This window comes from Felis catus, chromosome F1 (assembly GCF_018350175.1).
Source record: "Felis catus isolate Fca126 chromosome F1, F.catus_Fca126_mat1.0, whole genome shotgun sequence".
In the NCBI taxonomy this organism is placed as follows: Eukaryota; Metazoa; Chordata; class Mammalia; order Carnivora; family Felidae; genus Felis; species Felis catus.
This window is the reverse complement of record NC_058384.1, coordinates 34,785,829-34,807,518: the sequence shown is the minus strand read 5'-3', so window position 1 is coordinate 34,807,518 and position 21,690 is coordinate 34,785,829. Positions and strand designations below refer to the sequence as shown.

Genomic DNA, 21,690 nt, shown 5'->3' with positions numbered 1-21,690 from the left:
AACTGATGAATTTTGCCCATCTTGTTTGCTTTCCTTGGCCTCTGTAGAAGAATTGAATGTTCTCACAGAATGGAGCAAACACACAGTGTATATATCCAGCATTGTAGAGGAGAGTATAGACGCGTGGGGTTGGGACTAAGAGATTCAGAGTAAATACTTGGCCCTAATCCAGTGTCATGTATGTTTCATGCAGATAACTACTTTCCCAGCTCTGTTTACTGAGTAGCCTCTCCTTTCCATGCTGATCTGAAATGCCGTTCTGCCCTATGCCAACATTTTATATAAATGTGGGCCTGTTCCTGGACTCTATCCATTGGTCACCGTGTGTATCTTTACCACTGCCTGATTTACTGCAGCTTCAAGGAAGTCCTGATATGGGTAGGGCAAGTGAGACTCTAAATTCTCTTCAGAAAAGTGGCCTGGCTGTTCTCTGCTCTTTACTCTTCCATATGCCTTAGAATCTGCTTATCAGGTTCTTCCCCGAAACAGCCCTTTGGATTTTGATTAGAACTTCTCTGTAGATTAATTTGGAGAGAACCAAACCTTTCCTTCCATGAATTTGGCATAGCTCTCCGTTGTTTGGGTCTTCATTAAAGTTTATGATTTTTCCTGTAGTGGCTTTAATTCATCTTTTGTTAGATTTATTCCTGGGTGATAGATGTCCTCTAATGCTATTATAAATAGTATCTTCTTTTTAATTATTTTTGTTGCTGGTGTGTGAAAATACAATTCATTGTTTTATATCCATCTTCTATTGAGTTACCTTGTGAAATTCTCCTACTATTTCTAAGTATTTATAGATTCTTTGGGTTTTCCATGTAAATGATCATATCAACTGCAGATAGTGATAATTTCATTTTTTCTTTCCAATCCTTCTTCTGAATTATTATTTTTTTTTAATTTTTTTTCAACGTTTATTTATTTTTGGGACACAGAGAGACAGAGCATGAACGGGGGAGGGGCAGAGAGAGAGGGAGACACAGAATCGGAAACAGGCTCCAGGCTCTGAGCCATCAGCCCAGAGCCCGACGGGGGGCTCGAACCCACGGACCGCGAGATCGTGACCTGGCTGAAGTCGGACGCTTAACCGACTGCGCCACCCAGGCGCCCCCATGAATTATTATTATTATTTTTTAAGTTAATGTACTGACAGGAACATCCACCACAAAGATTAAAGCTGTGTGATCTTCTACTTCCTGGCCTCATTTCAGATCTTAAAGGCGAATATTCTAATGTTTCCCCACTTAGGACTACATTTGCTGGATTTTTTATTAAATTTGTCTCATGCTAAACACATTCCCTTCTATTCTTCATTTACTAAAAGATTTCTGTCTTTAATAATGAACTTACTATGATTTCTTTAAATGTCTTACCTAGATCTATTGAAATGATATATGGTTTTTCTCTTTTAATATGGTAGTATAGTAAATTACATTTATAGATTTTCTAACATTAAACCAACTTTGCATTAAGGCCAACTTTGACATGGCTTATTATCATCTTTATACACTGTAGAATTTAATTTGTGAATCCAATCTTCTATTTATGATTTTTGCTTCTGTATTCACAAATGAAATGAGCCTGTATTTTTTTCCTCCATCACTCTGTCATTGTTTGATTTTGGTATTGGGGTTATAAAGTCCTTATAAAATGAGTCTTATAAAAAGAAAAGTATTTCTTTTCTTTCTTTTTTTTCTATTCTCAGGAAGAGTTTTTATAAGATTGGTATGATTACTTCCTTAAAGATTTGTTAGAACTTGCCAATGAAATCATTTGGACCTGGTATTTAGTGTGAGACCATTTTAAAATACTGTTGCCATTAGTTGTTATGAGTTCTCAGCTTAAAAAAAATTTCTTCTTGAGCAAGTGTTCTTATTTTCCTAGGAAATTATGTATTTATCAAAGTCTTCAAATTGTTACTGATAAAATTCCTTTTGTCTCATTAATCTGTCTTTATCTGGAGTATGTTCCCTTTTTAATCTGTATCATTACTTGTTTGTGAATAATGTGTCTTAATTTGTTACAAATATTTAAGTCACAGAAGTTTTCACAAATTACTTCTGTATGTATACGTATGTATATATACATTAAAATGCACATGTGCATATTTTAAGTAGGTTGGAGAATATTCTGATGTTGATATAACATCCCTCAGTTGCATTTGAATGGGTGGGGCTGTTCCTTAGAAGGGAGTGAGCTTGGGCTGACCACCCAGTGCAGGCGCCCGAGATCATCTGTTGGCATCTTTCACAGGCCCCTGAGGATATCATTAAAGGCAAAAATGATGATTAGAAAAGAGGCGTAAAATGTAATGTCTCATTCCCCCCTCCCCTCCAAGCATTGGCCTGGGGCTCCCATCTCAGTTTTTGCTCCTAAGGGACAAGCTTCTGAGTAAGAGAGAAAGGATGGAGCATTTCAGCTAGACTTGCACACAATCCATAGCTTTTCTGTGCATTACTGCAGCTCTTAAGAGCTGGTGATACGTAAGTGGAGATAAAAGCATGTCACAGTGTGATGCCGTTTTATTGCGGGAAGAGGGGAAAGGTCGGCGTGTGAAGCGATAACATGCATCCCGTGCATACACAATGATTGTCTCTGGTGACGAAGTTATGGGTGAACATCACTTTCTTCTCCACTTCTGTAGGCAACCTGTACATTTGGGTTTTACAATAGCCATCTATGCGTTACTTTTACAAACAAATATAATCAGCGAAACTATTTTCATTTTGAGAAGGTGAAAGTGTGGCAGTTATTCATTTATAGTTCTTTCCTTTAGCTTTGTCAGGACCTGGATGGTCTATGACAGCAGCCTTGTGATCCCTGAACACAGCTTGACTAAAGGGTGAACGTGTCTGTGGTGAGGACAACTTGGGTAAGGATCCTTTAAGTCCTGGGAAGCAGCTCTCTGAGAGTGGGTCAGACATCCACTGTTTGTGAATGTGAGTGTGTCTGCACTTCTGGCATTGTCTCTGCTCATTTCCCTTGTGTGTGTGTGTGTGTGTGTGTGTGTGTGTGTGTGTGTGTTTTCTAGGCTTTCAATAAATCTTCCTGATGAGGCAGGCCTATCTCAACATTGCTCATGAATGCTGCTGGGCAGTATTTATATTTCTATTCAAGCTAGAGTATCAGAGAGGGCCCAGACTACCCTGGGGGTCGGGGTGTAACTGATTCAAGAAAATTCCAAGAGGAAGACTTTACGGAGAAACAAAAGTGGAGCTGCTTAGCAAACTGCCTTCTTCACGTGGGAAATTCTCTGCGGTGCTACCTGAAGGTAGGTATAGGGAACCTCTGTCAAGGGGCTGGGTCATCTCGCACCCAATGTTGCCTCTAGTTCATGGGCCAATAGGCTTGAAAATCCAGGGGCCCATCAATCTTCGTCTCTGGAAATCCAAATGGAGAGCATTAATAACATACATCTTACGGAAGCCAAAGCAAAGAGGGTAGCTATTTTTAACTCGGGGCAGGAAAATGTGGCTGGAAAGGAAACATCTGTCCCAAGCTATTGACTCTTACGCTTTGTATAGAGGCCTTTTCTGTCTTGAAACCATCAAAAATAAAATAAGGTGGTTGGTGCAGGCCTGGTTCGGGAAGAAAAAGGCAAAGCATTCCTCGCTTCGCACTTCTCTCACTTCTCATCTTCTGAGTTGGGCCTGGGGCCCGGAAGAGACCACTTTGGAGGCAGAGGGTGGGAGAATGGCTCAAGGACTACCCAATTGCTGTGAATTTTGGGGACCCTCCTAATTTCGCATCTTCATCCAAGATGGCCTCACCCTTGAGGGTTCAAAATTTGCAGATGCCCCAGTTGGGGGTCACCAGACGTCTCATGCTGGGAGATGATCTCTGAGTGCCAGAATACTTTCCTTGGCAGTTCTGCCTGCTGCTTTCTGAGCAGAGAAGTCGTTCTTTCTTCCAGGGGCAGCAAGAAAGTTCCCTTCCCTCCGAGACATGCCAGCCTCCTGTGTGTCTGGCTGGGGGAAAAGGCGGGGGGCAAGTGTGAACCTGCCAAGGTTCAGAGACATCTTTTGGTCTCCACAGAAGCATTTTTCATCATTTTGGAGCATCTAGAGCAAGGCAGAATGTACTCATCTGGGGGCTCGGGATGGATTACCTGATGGAGGAGGCAGGGTCGAAGTAGACAGTGCTCAGGCTGTGCACTGCACAATCCAGCAGCACCAGCCACACAGACTTGGGGGATGCAAATAGCCCTCCCTGGAGTGACTGGAGATGGAGAAGAGGAGGAGGAGGAGGAGCAAGGCAGAGTGTGTAGCTGGTTGTGGAGCTTCTAGTCTTTGTCTTAGAAGACTGGCTGGTATAGTTCTGTGTTCTTCCTTTTTTTCATCTCTCTCTCCCTCCCTCGTCCCTTCTCTCCTTCTTTCTCTTTTCCTTCTCTCTCTCTCTCTCTCTCTGTCTCTCTCAGCTCCTTTCTGTTTTCAGCCAAAGATTGAACCAGGAGAGAAACACTGTTTGTTTTCCAGATTGAGTAGAGAGTTGCCAGGAGAAACGACCAGGGAAGAACAAGAATACAAGGGCCTAAAAAGAGCTGTGCATTCCCTCTCCCGGTGCACTCCCAGCAGAGCAATGTCAGAGCAGCAGGCCTTGGAGGGTGTGAAACGGGGTTGCCAAATTGCATGAGTCTCTAAAAAGATCCATATGTCTGGGCCGCACCAAACTTCTGCGCTCAGGGAGGGGGGCTGATAACATCATCTACTGGATGGGAGTACAGTTCTCTTCCTTTGGGGAGGTTTGCATGTCAGCCTGACTAGATGCTGCAGGACTTCTAATGATCCACGTTTGGAAACTTGGGGTGCAAGTGCTTGGGGTGTGGAGGAAGGAAGAGGGGCAGGGAGTAGAGTGAACAGGAGAGAGGAGGTCTCTAAGCTGGAGTCTATGAACAGCTTAGTAGGAAAGGAGTTGGAAAGCCCCAGGACATTGAGGTTCCTTTCAATTCGTTTTCCATGCCAGGAGAGAGTTTTGGGGGAGCCACGGTGCAGATGGGTTCCAGGCCGTTTGCCTACTTCGTGGGAAGTCTAGACTCATTCCTATAACTCACCCTCCAGAGCCAAAGAAGAGTCACTGTCTTCCCCTCACTTCTTTAACCCCCAAACTGTAGCTTCCTCTGGGGTGGAGGGTAGCAGATGGTACACAGCTGTGGGACACATCTGGTTTCGCAGGGATCAGAGGAAGGCACAAAGGCCACTTGAAGTCCCCAGGGCTACCCCGGAGGCATGTCTCCAAAGATGGGGTGGTACCCCTGACACTCTACCCAGATCCCATCTTGGACAGGCTTCATGTTTTTCCTAGTTTTCCACGCCTTCACTGCACTCCAGCTTCAACTGGATTAGATGATGATTTTGTGAGAGTGGCCAGGCAGCTGCTTCCCAGATGTGGGTTTTCTCTAGAGATGGCCCTATCCAAACTGGGGAGCTTGGGGAGGACCGGTTGGGGACAGCAGGGACAGGGCCTGGCGGATTCCTCTGAGGAGGTACTGACCTAGAGGAGTGAGCACAGGACCATCTGAAGACCCCACAGCAAAGCCAGAGGATTAGAACTGAAGAGGGAGAGGGCCGGTCCTGGAGTGTTCTCAGCTCTTGTCTCTAAAACCCTGTGTCCAAACATATGACTATATTGAATGTGCCAAATAATCTGACTCATTGTGTGTGTGTGTGTGTGTGTGTGTGTGTGTGTGTGTTTGCTTACAAGTAGAACATAATCTTGAGGAAAGTCTATTACTTCTCTGTATCTCCTGCATTTCTCGCCTGGAATACAAGTGGCCTCCAATCTGATCTCCCTCTGACCATTCTTGTGTTTCCCCTATTCATTCATTCTTCACACAGCAGGCAGAGATAATATGTTTAAAATTAAAACTGGGCCACTTCATCCCCCTGCTGAAAATGCTTCAATGACTTCCCTTTGCTCTACAAGAAAAGCTAAACCCCTCACGGGGGCCAATCAGATCTGAAGGGGCCGGCCTCCACCCTGCCTGCCACCTCTCCGAATCGGGCCCCCTGACCCACTCTCCCCAACACCGGCTGTCTCAGGTCCCTGAAGCTTGCCAAGGTCTCTTCCGACATCACATCTCTACTGGAGCCGTCCCTTTAACCGCTCGCTCCTCTTGCCCCATTGCTCTCTCTAAAATGGTTCCTCAACTTTTAGTCTTCCCTGAACACCTGATGGAAACTAAGTCCCCCCACCCGGTCCCTTCTGTTCTCTCTCACAGCACCCTCCTCTCAAAAGCTCATTTGTAGCATGCATCACATTTCACAGTTACGCGTTTACTTGTTTGTCCCTTGTCATCCCCATCTGGCTGTAAGCAACACGAGGACTGAAGCCATGTGTATGTTGTGCCCTGGCACAACGCAGGCCAGCAGCGGACCCTCTGGATATTTACTGAATGAATGAATGAACCGTGGCCTTATTTTCTGGTCAGTATTCTCTGCTTGATTGGTTCACATATATATTTTTAGCTCACACATCAGTAAGAGATGTTTTCAACGTTTTTTATTTATTTTTGGGACAGAGAGAGACAGAGCATGAACGGGGGAGGGGCAGAGAGAGAGGGAGACACAGAATCGGGAACAGGCTCCAGGCTCTGAGCCATCAGCCCAGAGCCCGATGGGGGGCTCGAACCCACGGACCGCGAGATCGTGACCTGGCTGAAGTCGGACGCTTAACCGACTGCGCCACCCAGGCGCCCCGAGATGTTTTAATGTTAGGGACTGACATGGGATTGTCGTATGCTAGCACAGTCGTTTTCATAAAAAGCGGGCCGTTTTCTTCCAACCTCAAGTTCATAAGAGCATAAACTCAAAAGAATACCCTTTCTACAAAAGCACAATTGGTGATCTTGTCCTATTTTTTTTTTTTTTTCCATTTTTCTGAGGACTTAGCAGGATGTTGTCACCGATAGCCTATGCCTTCTGCCTGGCACTTGGAAATCTTAGCCCAACCTTATAGCTGCCATAGCTTGTGACCCAGCCCGGCACTGGTTAGAGCTCTGGGTCAGACCCTGAGTATCCAGGTGGGCCTGGACAAATCTCTCCCCCGCTCTGGAGCTCAGCCTTGGCATCTGTGGAGTGATAGGGTTCCACGAAGGAACCGAGACCGTTCTCCCATCTCTAACCGTACCCACACACTGACCCGTCCGAGGGAGGCCGAGACAAGCTTGCTGCTGAGGGGACCGAGGGGGTGGCCAAGTCTGAGCCATAGTTGCTGCTGGGTTAGGGGAGAGTGGTGGTCATTTCCTTGTGTGAGGGGCAGCCAAAGGAAAGGGGGGTGGGAAGCAGCCAAAGTGGGTGGCCAGTTCCTGTCTCTGACCCTTGGGGCAGTGCCTGAAGCTCCTGCCAGGCTCCCACACCTTGGCTAAGAATAGTTCAGCTTCTTCCTGCTGGCCTGCAGTCCCCCGGAGCCCAGAGAAAAGAGAACCGGACTATCTAACTTCAGGCTGGGCTGTCCCTTCCGGCGATTCTCTCCTCCGTTGGGGGGATCAAAGGGCCGCCGGGGATCGCAATTCTAGTCTCTGACGCGACCACCTAATAATAGCACTGTGGGGCGCAGAAGAAGGGTGGTGTTTTCAGGCCACTGCTGAGGGGTGCTGGGAAGCTGGAGGCCTTGAGACTGAAAACTAAGGATTCTGGGTGCCCAGTGTTGGGAGGATGTGTCCTGGGGACTAAGGCCCTGGGGGAAAGGAAGCTCCTGCTTCTGACTGAGTAGGACCAAGGTGGGGCCCCGGCAGTTCCGCGGCGGACTGCAGCAGGTGACGGGAAGACCATTCTTCCAGAAATTGCCCACGATGGATGATTTGCCAGTTCAGAAAGCAGATCCCTGTGTGAGGGACTGGCCCTGTTCTGGCCTGAGGTAACTTCAGGGCATCACGAGGCCCCAGTGACTAGGGTGACCATCTAATCTATCATCCAAACAGAGACGTTTTTGACAGTGAAAGAGGATGTTGTTGATAACTACCAAGCATAAACAGAGTCTGTCCTGGGCAAACCGGGGCATCGGGTGGCTCAAACCACTCACCATTACTCCATGTCCATGCCCTCTCCTTAGATTTCTCAATAGGAAGAGATGAGATATAATAGAGTAGAAAGAAGAAAGAAAGAAAGAAAGAAAGAAAGAAAGAAAGAAAGAAAGAAAGAAAGAAAAGAAAGAAAGAAAGAGAGAAAAGAAATGGAGGGGCCACAGAGATCTGTGGCCCAAGCCTGCTGGCATTTCACAGATCGTGATCTTCCTAAATCGGGTGGGGTTTAATTATAGCCACAGAGGAGTTGTGCTCCAGAGCCGGGAACGAAAGAACATTTCTCAGAAAGTTCCACTGCTTGGCTGAGGTTGGGGGCTGCCTGCATGGAGAGATAAGCCGCGCTGACAAGCCAAGCACAGCTCTGTGCCTTGGTTTTCTGCAGCTGAAATCCTGGACTTGTAACAAACGCCAGGGAAAAGCCATGCACCTTCTCTTATTGCAAAATCGCATCAGCTTCCAGTTAACTGTCCGCATCCTATGCAGATCACTTGAACAAACAGGTCTATTGTTGATTCATGAACGAGCCCATAAGGAGCAGATCATGTGTTACGTGCCAGCTTCTGTGTTAATTTCTGGAGCTGTGAAAACAGACAGGGCAATGGCCCCATCTCTTAAGGAACTCTTCAATCTTTCAGGGGAAACAGAGGGCTAAACAATTTGGGCAAGGACGGAGCAGCGCTGCTTTGGTGGAGAAACCTGTTCCTGAGCCTCTTTTTTTCAGCACCGTGGAAGACTTTCACAACCTCCCCGTAAACAGACGACAGTTGTCCATGTGGCAAAGCCCTTGCTGAAATGGTGCTGAGAATTACTGGGAAGCATTTTGGAGTCGTTGTCAGGAGCGTGGGGGGCTTTGGAACCCATCAGACCTGGATCTGGATTCTGGCTCTGCCAAGCCCCAAATTGTGCACCTTGAGCAAGTTTCTGCGGGCAGATGGTAATGGTGCCTACTTCATAAAGCAGTGTGTTAAAGCTTTCATGGGCACATGAATCACCTGGGGACCTTGTTAAAAATGCAGATTCTGATTCAGGAGGTCTGGGCTGGGGCCCAAAGTTCTGCATTTTTAACAGGCACCCAGGTGACGTTAATGCTGCCCGTCTGAGGACCACGCTTTGAGTGAAAGGGCACAGAATCGTGAAAGATCAAAGAAGCTCTGAGCACCGTGCTGACAAGTGGTAAGTTAAGTACTCAGTAAATGTACCCTATTACTCTTCAAATGAAATATTAACATGTTTATTTAATATCATTTAAGTATCTCTCCATATATTTCTTATTATCCTAATTTAATATAAAATCTCTTGAGTCAGGGAAAAGCTCCCGGTTACATTTCTTGGGTACCACGCGGTGCCATGTTTTTTTGTTGTTGTTTTTTTTCATGGTTCACGGCAATGGGAAAATTCCAGAAGAGAGGAATGGGAGATTTAGAATTTGCTTCTATTTATTTTTTTTATTTATTTTTTATTTTACTTTATTTTTTTAAATTTTTTTTTCAACGTTTATTTTATTTTTGGGACACAGAGAGACAGAGCATGAACGGGGGAGGGGCAGAGAGAGAGGGAGACACAGAATCGGAAACAGGCTCCAGGCTCTGAGCCATCAGCCCAGAGCCTGACGCGGGGCTCGAACTCACGGACCGTGAGATCGTGACCTGGCTGAAGTCGGACGCTTAACCGACTGCGCCACCCAGGCGCCCCTAGAATTTGCTTCTAATACCACCCCACATCCTCCTGTCGTGAGGGGTGATGGGAACCCATTGAAAAGTCACATGTCTCCTGCAGAATATATCTAACTATGGATACTGTGAAGGCATCACTCCCAGATCCAATACTAGCCGTAAGGAAACAGGGGCTCAGATATCAAAAGCATGATATAAGTCTTGATATTTTCATAAACCTTGGTGGTTTTAAGATATGGCCCCAGATTTGTTGAGACTCCTACCGCTGAGAGGCGGGCTGTGTGTTCCTGCCCCTCGCATCTGATCTGCCTTGATTGCATTGGCTAATGGAGGACGATGTCGGTGCTGCTGGGGCACTTTGGAGGCTAGATCAGAAGGTTCCCGCAGTGTCCTCCTTTTGCTCTGGGAATGCCTGCTCTCTTGACATGCTCCCTCTCTGGAACCCCGTGGCCACACACTATATGGAGAGGCCCCATCAGGGTGCTCTGCCTGATAGCCCCAGCTGAACCCAGCCTTTGGGAGTCTGATCAGGCACCAGGCATATCAATGAAGGAGCCTCCAGCCATCTCTTATTCCCCAGCTGAGGCCCCACAGCCGTGGAGCAGAAATTAACCCTTCCTGCTGAGCCCCGACCCACGGAATTCTCCAACCTGATGTCATACTAGTTGTTTGATGTCAATATGCTCTGGGGGTCAGCGAGGGGGGATTTGTTACTCAACAATAAGTGATTCAGACATAGAGCAATATTTATATTTAGAATAAGAAAGCATAGTGAGCCCTTCTTTGCGGATGTTGAGTGTCATGTGGTCTCCAGTGCAGAAACTATAGGTAAGCATCGAATCTCGAACAACCTCAGTTTCAATTCTGTGATTAGTCTATTGTGTCATTGGAAGAGGAGGAGTAAAGAGTGAAAGAAAAACAAAATAAAACCAGGCTTTGGCATCAGACAGATTTGAATGCCAAACTTAAAACGTTATCAGTTGTGTGAAAGGCAAGTAGGTTCACTTTGCTTGGTCTCAGTCTTCTGATCTATCAAATGGGATAATAATACCTAATGCGTAGGGGTTGCGGGAGATAGCGAGTAAAAATAATTATAATGAACACATAAATAATTGCTATTATTCCCCAAAATATCTCTAGGGAAAAATGTGCACTGATTATAAGTGCATAGAAAATGGGAGCCTAAGCACGTGTGGCAGGGATGATAAGTTTCTGAAGAAGCTGTCCCCGAAATTAATCCTTCACATGACTAAGAATAACTAAGATATTCTCAGACTTTAGAATTTCAAAAATTTCCCCCGAATTTTGGGGACAGATCTAGGGGGAAACAAAAGACTTCTAAGAGCCTGATAATAGCCAAGACAATCTTGAAGAGAAACAGGTCTGGAGCTCTTGGATTATTCGATATTAAGGTCAATTATGAAGGTATAGTAACTAAGATCGTGTGGTTTTGGCGCAAGGAGAGGCAAACTGAGGAACGGAACAGACCAGAGTTCAGAAATGCACCCACACGCGTTCGGTCACCTGACTTATAAAAAACGTGCTAACCCAGAGACTATGAAGAAAACAGAAGAGGAGTAAGAGGTGTGAGGAGAACAAGGATGAGGATTTCAGAACCAAGGGGACCAAAGAAGTTCAGGGGGCCAGCGGAGATCAGCAGCGTCAAGGGCAGCCGGAGTCTGTTAAACCGAAAAGTTACCCCGGAGTTGACTTTCAAGTGACTGTTGTAACCCAAGTGTGAGCTCTTTCAGCAAAGGGACCAGAGAGGAGTGGTTTGCAGAGCGAGTAGAAGCGATGCGCTGGAGACAGGAAGTAGAAGGTGCATCTCCAAGAACTCCTGGTGAGAGGGGAGGCAAGACGTTCACAGCAGGTGTAAGTGACAGGAGTTTCTTATTTAGTCGCCAAAGACAGCAGCGGCTTGGGGATGTTTATACGCTGAGGACACGGCGAACGTTGGGAGAAAGGGGAACATACGTGCCATGAAAACATATGAGATCGGCCGCCCGGAGGAAATTCAGTGTCTTCTGGGGAGAAAGGAGGATGGAGAGTCAAGAGTAACATGTGGATAAACTGTATTTTATGAATCGTTAAATGTCTCCAGAAACTATTATATTCACATTTCAGTTGAAACAGCCCCAATTCTTGGACATCCTCAGTTATCTCTCAAAGGCATTTTAGCTGCTTAAAAGTATATTTTGGAATATTTCAGCCATAAAAAAGGCTATAAAAAGTGATGTAAAGAACTTGTGAGCCTTCTCCCTTAAGAAAGAGAACATTATCGACACAATTAAAGACCCCTATGTGCCCTTTTTCCGATCATAACTCTGTCTCTCCTCACTCTGCCTGCAAAAAATCGCCATCCTGAGTTTGGTGTTTATGTATTTCTGAACATTTCTTTATACTTCGAATACATTTGTATTCATCGCTGAGTGATATTTATTGTATTACCCATTTGTACATTTTAAATAAATGACGTTGTATCATGGGCTTTTTTGACCTTGGTTTTATCCCTCAAAATCTTTGCAAGATTTATTTGTGTTGACATATGTTTATTAATTTGTAGTGATGCCTGGTATTCTAATATGTGGACATATAATCTATCTTCTCTCATATTGATGAATATTTTCAGTATTTTCCAATTATAAACACTAACATCATGAATATTCTTGTACATATCATCTTGTACATATGTGCAAGACATTATTGGTGGTATATACGTACCTAGGGGTCAGATTGCTGGATTGTTGGGGAACGAACCCACTCAACTTTAGTACGTATTCACAAATTGTTCTCCAGTGTGGGTGCCACTGTTGATAAATTTGGGGGAAGCCTTAGTTATTATCTCTTCAAATATTTCCTCTGCCTTAGTCTTTTCTTTCTGGAACTCTGATTATATACTTCCTAGAACTTCTTGTTCCTTCTATGCCTCTTTATTTCTCTTTCATAGTTTCTAGCTCTGGATATCTGAGCTGTATCTCAGATAATTTCTTCATTTCTACTTTACCATTCAACTAATTCTGCTAATTCTCTCTTTAGCTGCATCTTATTTTAAATCTATACAAATAGAGATGTATAGATTTTAAATATATAGATTTATCCAGTAAAAAATCTCAGTCTTATGCTTATGTTGTAAAACATATCACGCATACAGAACTGTTGGATTGTGTCAAGAGATCTTTATATTTTCAGGATATTAATTATTTATTCGTTATATGTTATATAATATCTTCTCCCAGTCTGTGACTTGTCCTTTTTTTTTTTTTTAATGGTTTCTTTTGTTGGGTAGACATTCTAACTTGTAATGTAGTTGAATTCATCAATCCTTTTCGGTATGATTTGTGTGTTTTACATCTTGTACGAGAAGTTCTTCTCTGTATTGTAGCCTTAAAGACATCTTCCTATGATTTTGTCCAAAAATCTTAAGTTTTGCTTTTTACATTCAGTCTTTAACCAAATAGGAATGGATACTGTTTGTTGCAGTGATATTGGGACCCAATACTGTCATTTTGAATGAAGTCAATTGACCCAGAACTAATTAATTCCTCGTCTCTCTTTTCCATTCCAATCTTAAATGCCACTGTCACTTAGACACATGTCCCATATTTCTGGGCTCTCTTGTCTCTTCCAGTCGCATATTTCTATCCTTGTGTCAATACCTCACTATCTTGATTACTTCCAAATAAATTTTGGTGTAGCCATGCAGTGCCAATTGTCTCCACCTCTTTCCTTTTCTTCAAAAACATCTGGACTCTTCTTGAACTTCCATTTTCCCATATAAATTTTAGAATCAGTTTACCCAGAAAATCTGTTCGGTTTTTTTTTTTTTTGTAATTGTGTAAACAATATTGGGGCGCCTGGGTGGCTCAGTCGGTTAAGCGGCTGACTCCGGCTCAGGTCATGATCTCGCGGTCCGTGAGTTCGAGCCCCGCGTCGGGCTCTGTGCTGACCGCTCAGAGCCTGGGGCCTGTTTCAGATTCTGTGTCTCCCTCTCTCTCTTACCCTCCCCCATTCATGCTCTGTCTCTCTCTGTCTCAAAAATAAATAAACACTAAAAAAAAAATAATATCAACTGTGAATATGGCAGTTTTATCTTTTTCTATATATTTCGTATAACATTTATTTCTTTTTCCTGCTGCACAGACCACAACAGGAAGTACGATGTTCAATGGAAGCAGTGATACCAGACATCTTTCTCTGTTCCTGATTTTAAAAGATCATCAACCGTCTCTGACATTTCACCAGGAAGAATCCTATTCTCTAAGTGTGGGTCAATAGTTCTCAAACTTTCGTTCCCCAGCACTTCTGATTCAGGAGGTCCGGGGTGGGATCTGAGTATTTGCGTTTCTAATAAGTTTCCAGGTGATACCATTGCTGCTGTCCTGAGGACACATTTTGTGAATCGCTGGTGTAGACATAACTTGTGTCAAAGATTGCTATTTTCAATCCTGCCGTCTGTTCTCCTCTTGTTCCTTAGTAGAGAGCTCTGATTTTTCACTGGGAACATTGCAGCCCAGAGGAGACTAACAAGTCCCAGACTTCTAGGTCTTAGCCATGTGACTAAGTTTGGGCCAACAAAATGTAAAGCCAGGAGTTACATAAGCTGTCCAGGGGCGCCTGGGTGGCTCAGTCAGTTAAGCATCCGACTTCGACTCAGGTTGTGATCTCACGGTCCGTGAGTTCAAGCCCCACATCGGGCTCCGTGCTGACAGCTTAGAGGCTGGAGCCTGCTTCGGATTCTGTGTCTCCCTCTCTCTCTGCCCCTCCCCCGTTCATGCTCAGTCTGTCTCTGTCTCAAAAATAAACATTACATAAGCTGTCGAGAAGAACTCCTTCAATGAGAAGCGCTCAGGTTACACATTGTGATTAAACAAACCACAGAAACATAATGGGTTAAAGCAAACGTTTTACCTTGCTCGCAATTTTGTGGGTCAGGGACTCAAGAAGGGTTTGGCTGGATCGTTCCCCTGGCCAGGGCTGGATCGTCCACTCCAAGATAGGTTCTTCACTCATACGTCCGATATTTCTGTGCTTTTTCGTCTCACTTCACATGGTATCTCTTCAGAACTGTTTTACAATGTTTGGGCTTATCACAGCCTGATGGCCTCAGAGAAGTCACATTTCTTAAGCACAGGCCAGCTGTAACGAGCGATCGCTCGTTCGGTTAACTGGAGCGATCGCTTCCAGTTCGGTTAAAGATATGCCTTGAACTGGCGCAATGTTGTTTCTGCCATATCCTACCGGTCAAAGCAGTAACAGAACCTGCCGTCTTCAAGAGGGAGAGAAACAACTCCATTTTTTGGTGTAACATTGGAAAGGTCGTATTGGAAAAGAGCATCTAAGATCTCTATAGCCTTCTTTGGAAAAGACGAACTGCCGTAGGGGGATGGGAGGCAGAAGTAATGGCTGAACCATAATGGCCACATGGGACCACGAAAGTGAAGCCAGACTCTGTGATGGCAAAGCAGAGAGGAGCCTAGGTCCCCTGTGATTCCATAGAGCTGCCATGTCATCGCTGGTGTTTGTCTGAGTATCATCTAATGAGAGAGAAATTATCTTCTTTTGATATTTTGGCAGGTTTCTGTTAACGTGTAGATGATTCTGATCCTAATTAACTTAACACTTTTTAGTAGTCTAAGGAAATCCACACCTTTGTATCATGAACCTGCGTTGACATTTATTATATTCTTTCCAGCATTCACTAAGGTGATCATATTGTTTTTTCTTTCATGAGTTAATATAGAAAGTGATATTAATAGATTTTTTCAATGTGTGTGTATATATGTGTGAGTGTGAGTTTTAATACATTGCTGGTTTGGTTTGCTAACATTGTTGTCTTTTATTTTGCACCTCTATTTATCAATAGAACGGTATGTTATTTTTCTCTTACTGTCCTAGTATACTTTTGCTTTAGAGTTGTATTAAAAAATACATAATAAGTTGGTAGTATTTCCTCTTTGTCTATTAAATAGAAGTGTTTGCATAAAATCAGAATTATTTGGGGGTGCCTGGGTGGCTCAGTCGGTTAAGTATCTGGAACTTGATCTCGGCTCAGGTCATGATCTCACAGTTCATGAGTTGGAGCCCCGCATCAGGCTCTGCATTGGCAATGTAGAGCCTGCTTGGGATTCTCTCTCTCCCCCTCTCTCTGTCCCTTCCCCGCTCCTGCGCTCTTTCTCCCAAAGTAAATAAACCTTAAAAAACTAAAAATAAAAAAAAAATAGAATTATTTGTTCCTTAACTATTCTATAGAACTGACTGCTAAGTATCTGAATGTTGGGTGAGATTATATGTGCAAGTCAATTCTTTTTTTTTTTTTTTTTTTTAAATTTTTTTTTTTTCAACGTTTATTTATTTTGGGGACAGAGAGAGACAGAGCATGAACGGGGGAGGGGCAGAGAGAGAGGGAGACACAGAATCGGAAACAGGCTCCAGGCTCCGAGCCATCAGCCCAGAGCCCGACGCGGGGCTCGAACTCACGGACCGCGAGATCGTGACCTGGCTGAAGTCGGACGCTTAACCGACTGCGCCACCCAGGCGCCCCAATGTGCAAGTCAATTCTTAACAATTCATTCAATTTACTTAATAGTTACATTAATACACAGATTTTCTATTTCTCTTGAGTCAGTTTTGGTATGTAATATTTTTCCTTTTGCCTAAGTTTTTAAACATAAAAGTATATAATTATCCACCCTATTCTCTTAATATTCTAAAACATAGCCTATAATTATAGTTATAAATGATTTTTAAATATTAATTTTTTTAATCAATCTAGTAAAAAATGTCAGCTTTAAGATTTTCAAAAACATCAACTTTTGGCTTTATTCTTTGTGTACCTTCTGTCAGTTTGTGTAATTTCTTAAGACAGCGCACTAATTTCTATTCTTTCTGATTCTGTAATATAAACGGCTAAGCCTGCAAAATTCCCACTAATATCACCTTTGTTCACTAAACACATTTGATATGTACTATTTTATTATCCTTCAAATTTATGTGTTTTCCAGTTTCTAACTTGATTTGGTTTTTGATCTTTTATTTGTTTATGTTTATTTTTAGTTTTTTAATGTTTATTTTTGAGAGAGAGAGGGAGGGAGAGAGAGACAGCATGAGCATGAGCATGAGCATGAGCAGGGGAGGGGAAGAGAGAGAGGGAGACACGGAATCCAAAGCAGGCTCTAGGCTCTGAGCTCTCAGCACAGAGCCTGATGTGGGGCTTGAACTCGCGAGATCATGACCTGACCCGAAGTCAGACGCTTAACCAACCGAGGCACCCTGACGCAAGGACCTTTTACAAGTATGTTTTACAACCTTCAAACATGTATTTTTTAATGTTATTTCAAAGAAATGTGTAATTCTATTTTAGTCAGAAAAGATAGTGTCTGAGATATGACAGCTTTCCCACTTACAGAGACTTGCTTAATGGCTTCATAATACAAATTCAGTTTTCATAAGTGTTCCACGTGTGCTTGAACACAATGTGTATTTGCCAATTGTTGGATTTAGAGTCCTATATATAGCCCCTGGAATAAATGTGTTAATTACGTCATTCAAATCTTCTATTTCTAGCTAACTTTTGCCCGCTTGATCTATCATTTTTGGAGGGAATTGCATTAAAATTTTCCACCGGGTAGGTGGATTTTGCTATTTTCTTTTTGTAGTTCTATCAATTTTTTCTTTGTATATTGAAATTATGTTAGTAGATATGGAAAAGGGTAGGATTGTTATTTTTTACAGTGAATGAAAACTTATCAATATTTAACGATATTCTTAATCTTTAGTAATTTTTTTACATCAAAGTGTATTTTGCTTGATATTAATGTAGCTATATGAGCTTTCTTTCTATTTAGTTTTTACACGAAATACTTTCTTCATTTAGTTTTACACGAAATACCTTAATTCCAGATGAGGCCGGGCTGTCTCTCACTTCACCTCCCCCACCTATCCCGTTCACTCCTCTCGTCCCCACAAGATTAATTCCAGGAAAGACAGTTAAGTGTTTCGTTTTATAACTATACAAATTCTATTCAGGCGAATCAAGCAACTTTCTTGTGACGTTTATGTGTCCTTGCTTTAGGATGTGTCTTTTGTAAAAGTATAAAGCTGAATTTTCTAAAACCCATTTTAATAATCTCTGGCCTTTCATTGGTAGCTTTTCAGCCCACTTGTATTTATTATGATTACTTATCCATTGGAATTTATTTCTACCATTTGTTACGTGTTTTCCATTTGTCCTATTTTTCTATTCTTTTGTTTTTCTCATTCTTTTAGATTAGTCATTTTGCTTAACTCAACTTTTTCCCCTTACACTAATTTGGAAGTTTTACATTCTATTTCAATTATCATCGACACTAACTTTAAACTTTTCACAAGTATATTTGATTTTACAAAGTCTACCTATATGGATCTCCTGTGTTGTCTTACGTATTATTATACACCACTAATTTAATTTCATCCTCAGACATTTATTTTCTCATTCAGCAATTATTTGTTGAGTGCTTGCTATGTGCCAACACTGTGCTAGCAGCATGGGATACATCAGTAAGCGAAATTTTCCAGAATGTATATAGTAAGGAAAATTTTCTGAAATAAGGATTCTCACCCAACACCCTTATGAGGGCAGTCGTATAGTTAAGAGTTTTAGGGAAACTTGTTTTGTGTTTCTCCTCTCCCTCCCCACACAAGACCCAAAGTCCAGACAGAAATAGAAAAGTTCCTTTGTGATTCATTTTTGTATATAAGTTGTTAGAAATAGAAGCCGAAGGAGATCAAACTGCATGTATGTACACGCATTTATAAATACGTATACAGGGGCGCCTGGGTGGCTCAGTCGGTTAAGCGGCCGACTTCGGCTCAGGTCATGATCTCGCAGTCTGTGAGTTCGAGCCCCGCGTCGGGCTCTGTGCTGACAGCTCAGAGCCTGGAGCCTGTTTCAGATTCTGTGTCTCCCTCTCTCTGACCCTCCCCCGTTCATGCTCTGTCTCTCTCTGTCTCAAAAATAAATAAACGTTAAAAAAAATTTAAATACATATACATACATACTTGTATATGTATATACAAACACAAATCTGGTCAAAATATATTTCTACATAGTTTAAAGATTCCTGTTATTTCCAGAGTTTCTGGCCAAACATTAAAGAAAAAAGGAAGAAAGAAAAACCAGCATGCCTTTTCTCTTATTTTCCCTCTTCAGATCATTTTCCTCTCCTTTAGCTAATTCTTTCGGGCGTTACCTCCGTATTTCTAAATAACATGTTTGCATGACTACTTCTAGACTTTTCATTTTAGTCATTACACGTAAATCTCCTAGGTTGGCAGATGAGGCCGGGCTGTCTCTCACTTCACCTCCCCCGTTATCCCGTTCACTCCTCTCGTCCCCACAAGATTAATTCCAGGAAAGACAGTTAAGTGTTTCATTTTGTAACTATTTTATAACGATACAAATTCTATTCCGGCGAATCAAGCAACTTTAAAATCCACCCCCCCCCCCTTCCTGAACTAGTTCTGTTTGTCATCCCTGGAAATAACTAGAGTGTTGAGTTTTTATTTGCGTGAGTTCCTGTGCCTTTATCATTGACTCAACCCTAAATTCTTCACCCTTGTTGAGCTCATCTCTCAAGACATTCAGGTGCACCAAACATTCTATCAATTGCATCTTCTTAAAGAAATATTACCGCCTCCAAATGTGCTCTGGGCTGGACTGGTGGCCGTCTGTGTCTGAAGCACTGTCTCATCCTGGGCTGTCCCTACTCCCTCATCCCAGCGATTCTCTTTGTGTCTCTCCTGTGCTGGATTCCCTGTTTCCCGTGTCCTGTCTCCCTCTTTCTCAGCGTCCTCCCTCATTTGTGACACGTGCATCCTTCACCAGCTTTCTGAGAATCCGTGTCCTGGATGGAGGCAAACCTTTCCATATCTTATATGTTTGAAATTGTCTTTACTCGCACACTTAGTTTCGCTAAGAATAGAATGATTATAAGTTGTTTCCTTTTATAATTGTAAAGGCATTACTTCATTGTCGTTTAGGTCCCAGCGTTGGTATTCCAATTCTTGATCTTTGAATGTGGTATGTTCTCTTCTTTCTGGAAATCTGAGGGTATTTTCTTTGTTCCTTAGTGTTCTGAGAAGCCATGATGTGCCTTGGTGTGGGTTATGCTCATCTATAATGTTGGGTGATCAATACATCTTTTATCTGCCCATTTGGAAAAAATCTCTTGAATGATATTGCTGCTTGGATGTTGGACTTTCTGAACCAGTCTTCTGGCATTATCTGTTCAATAATATTTTCTGTCATGTATTTTTACTCTATGGTGATTTTCAGCTCTTTCATTGCATTTTAAACTTCTGCTAGAATGTTGTTTATTTCCAGAGTGCTTTTTAGTTTGTTTGTGTACTCAATGTTGTTTCTTTTCTTTTTCCCTGTTTGTGGCTTTCTATTTTTGTTCCATGGACATAAGGTCTTCTCTTATCTCTCTGAGGATATTTGTAATTGTACCTTTTTTTAAAAAAAATATATATTCTTCTTCCTGTATGGCCTCCATTTCCTCCAAGTGGCTTTCTTCTTCCTATTTGTTTGTTTGCTTTTTTTTTTTTTTTGGTCTGTGCCTCTCGCGATGGAGTCTTTCTTTGTTCTCTGATGACCCTTGAGTCTCTACTCATCTTTACAAATGGAATACTAGCAAGCTGATTGGAAGCCCTGAGAAAGGGGGTCTGGCTTGTCAGCTGTGGTCTCCACAGCGGGGGTGTTCTGGCTGGGATGTATCTTTGGAGGGCCCCTGGCATTAGTTGCTTTCCTACTGTGCTTGCCAGAGGCCCCAGAAGGTTTTTCCCTGTCTTCCATAGGTTTTTTGTCCTAGGTACTTGTAACCTGGGAACTGGTGGGAGAAGTGGCCGGGAGAATCCCAGCTTTCAGTTCGTGCCCTTATTATCAGAATGATGCACCTGTCTGAAACAAGGGCTGGTACCTGGCAGTCTAGAGACTTTGTGCTTCATATCTGTCAGCCCCTAACTCTCATCATCTTGCTGCATTTTGGGAGAAACCATCACCTATGGCATGGTGGGATAGGACAAATGGGGTCATGGTGGACATTTGGGAACCAACTGCTCTTCAAACAAACTGACCTTCAACCAATCATTTCATGTTTACCTTCAAATTTACCCCCATACCCTATAGGTTCCTCATGCCATTTGTGAATTTGGGGGAACCTTGCAATCAAAATTCTGCCATTTCTTAGCTTTCTGTACTGTAGGCTGAGGATTAAGTGCTCTAAGTATCTTCTGAGTTGGTGACCACTTTTCCATAGGTTTTCAAGCTTCCAGTATTTTTCCATTACTGATTCTCTCCTGCACTCTTCGTTCTTGTGGTTTGTTCATTAAAAAAAAAAAAGTCTCTTCCTCTGATTTTAGTGGGGCTTTGGAAACGGTAGCAATAAATGATGTATTTCTTCTCCATTTATATTCAGAAGTAGAGTGCATTTTTCTTATCCTCCCTTCACCAAGCAAGTAGCGTTTATGTGTCCACCAATAGTGTTCTCCAGAGGTTTTGGTTCCAGGCTCAACAGTGAGTGGGCTTTATTTCTTCTCCTCCTTGTGGTCCTTTAAACCCAAACCTCCACTTGCCCAGTTGCAAAAACCCCTCCAAGCAGCTTGGTCTGAGCACAGATTTATGATAGTTTTCCTATTCCTTTAAGGATTTCTCTTTGTATCTTATGAGCTCAACTTTGCATTTAAAAGGATGTCAATTAGGGGCACTTGGGTGGCTCAGTCGGTTAAGTGTCTGTCTTCCGCTCAGGTCATCATCTCACGGTTGGTTCCTGAGTTCGAGCCCCCCCATTGGGCTCTGTGCTGATAGCTCGGAGCCTGGAATCTGTTTTGGATTCTGTGTCTCCCTCTCTCTCTTCCCCTCCCCGTCTCATGATGTATCTCTCTCGAAAATAAATAAACATTAAAAAAATTAAAATAAAAGGATGTCAATTATATTTTATTTTGTTTTACAGCAGGAAATTT

At 42.9% G+C, this 21,690-nt stretch overlaps 1 long non-coding RNA gene across 1 annotated transcript; it reads left to right on the top strand.

Moving 5' to 3' along the window:
* Positions 1-8,165: 8,165 nt before the first annotated feature.
* Positions 8,166-12,176, top strand: LOC111556186. Its single transcript, XR_002151248.2, has 2 exons — positions 8,166-9,193; positions 10,834-12,176. It is a non-coding gene; the product is annotated as an uncharacterized LOC111556186 (long non-coding RNA).
* Positions 12,177-21,690: the final 9,514 nt, after the last annotated feature.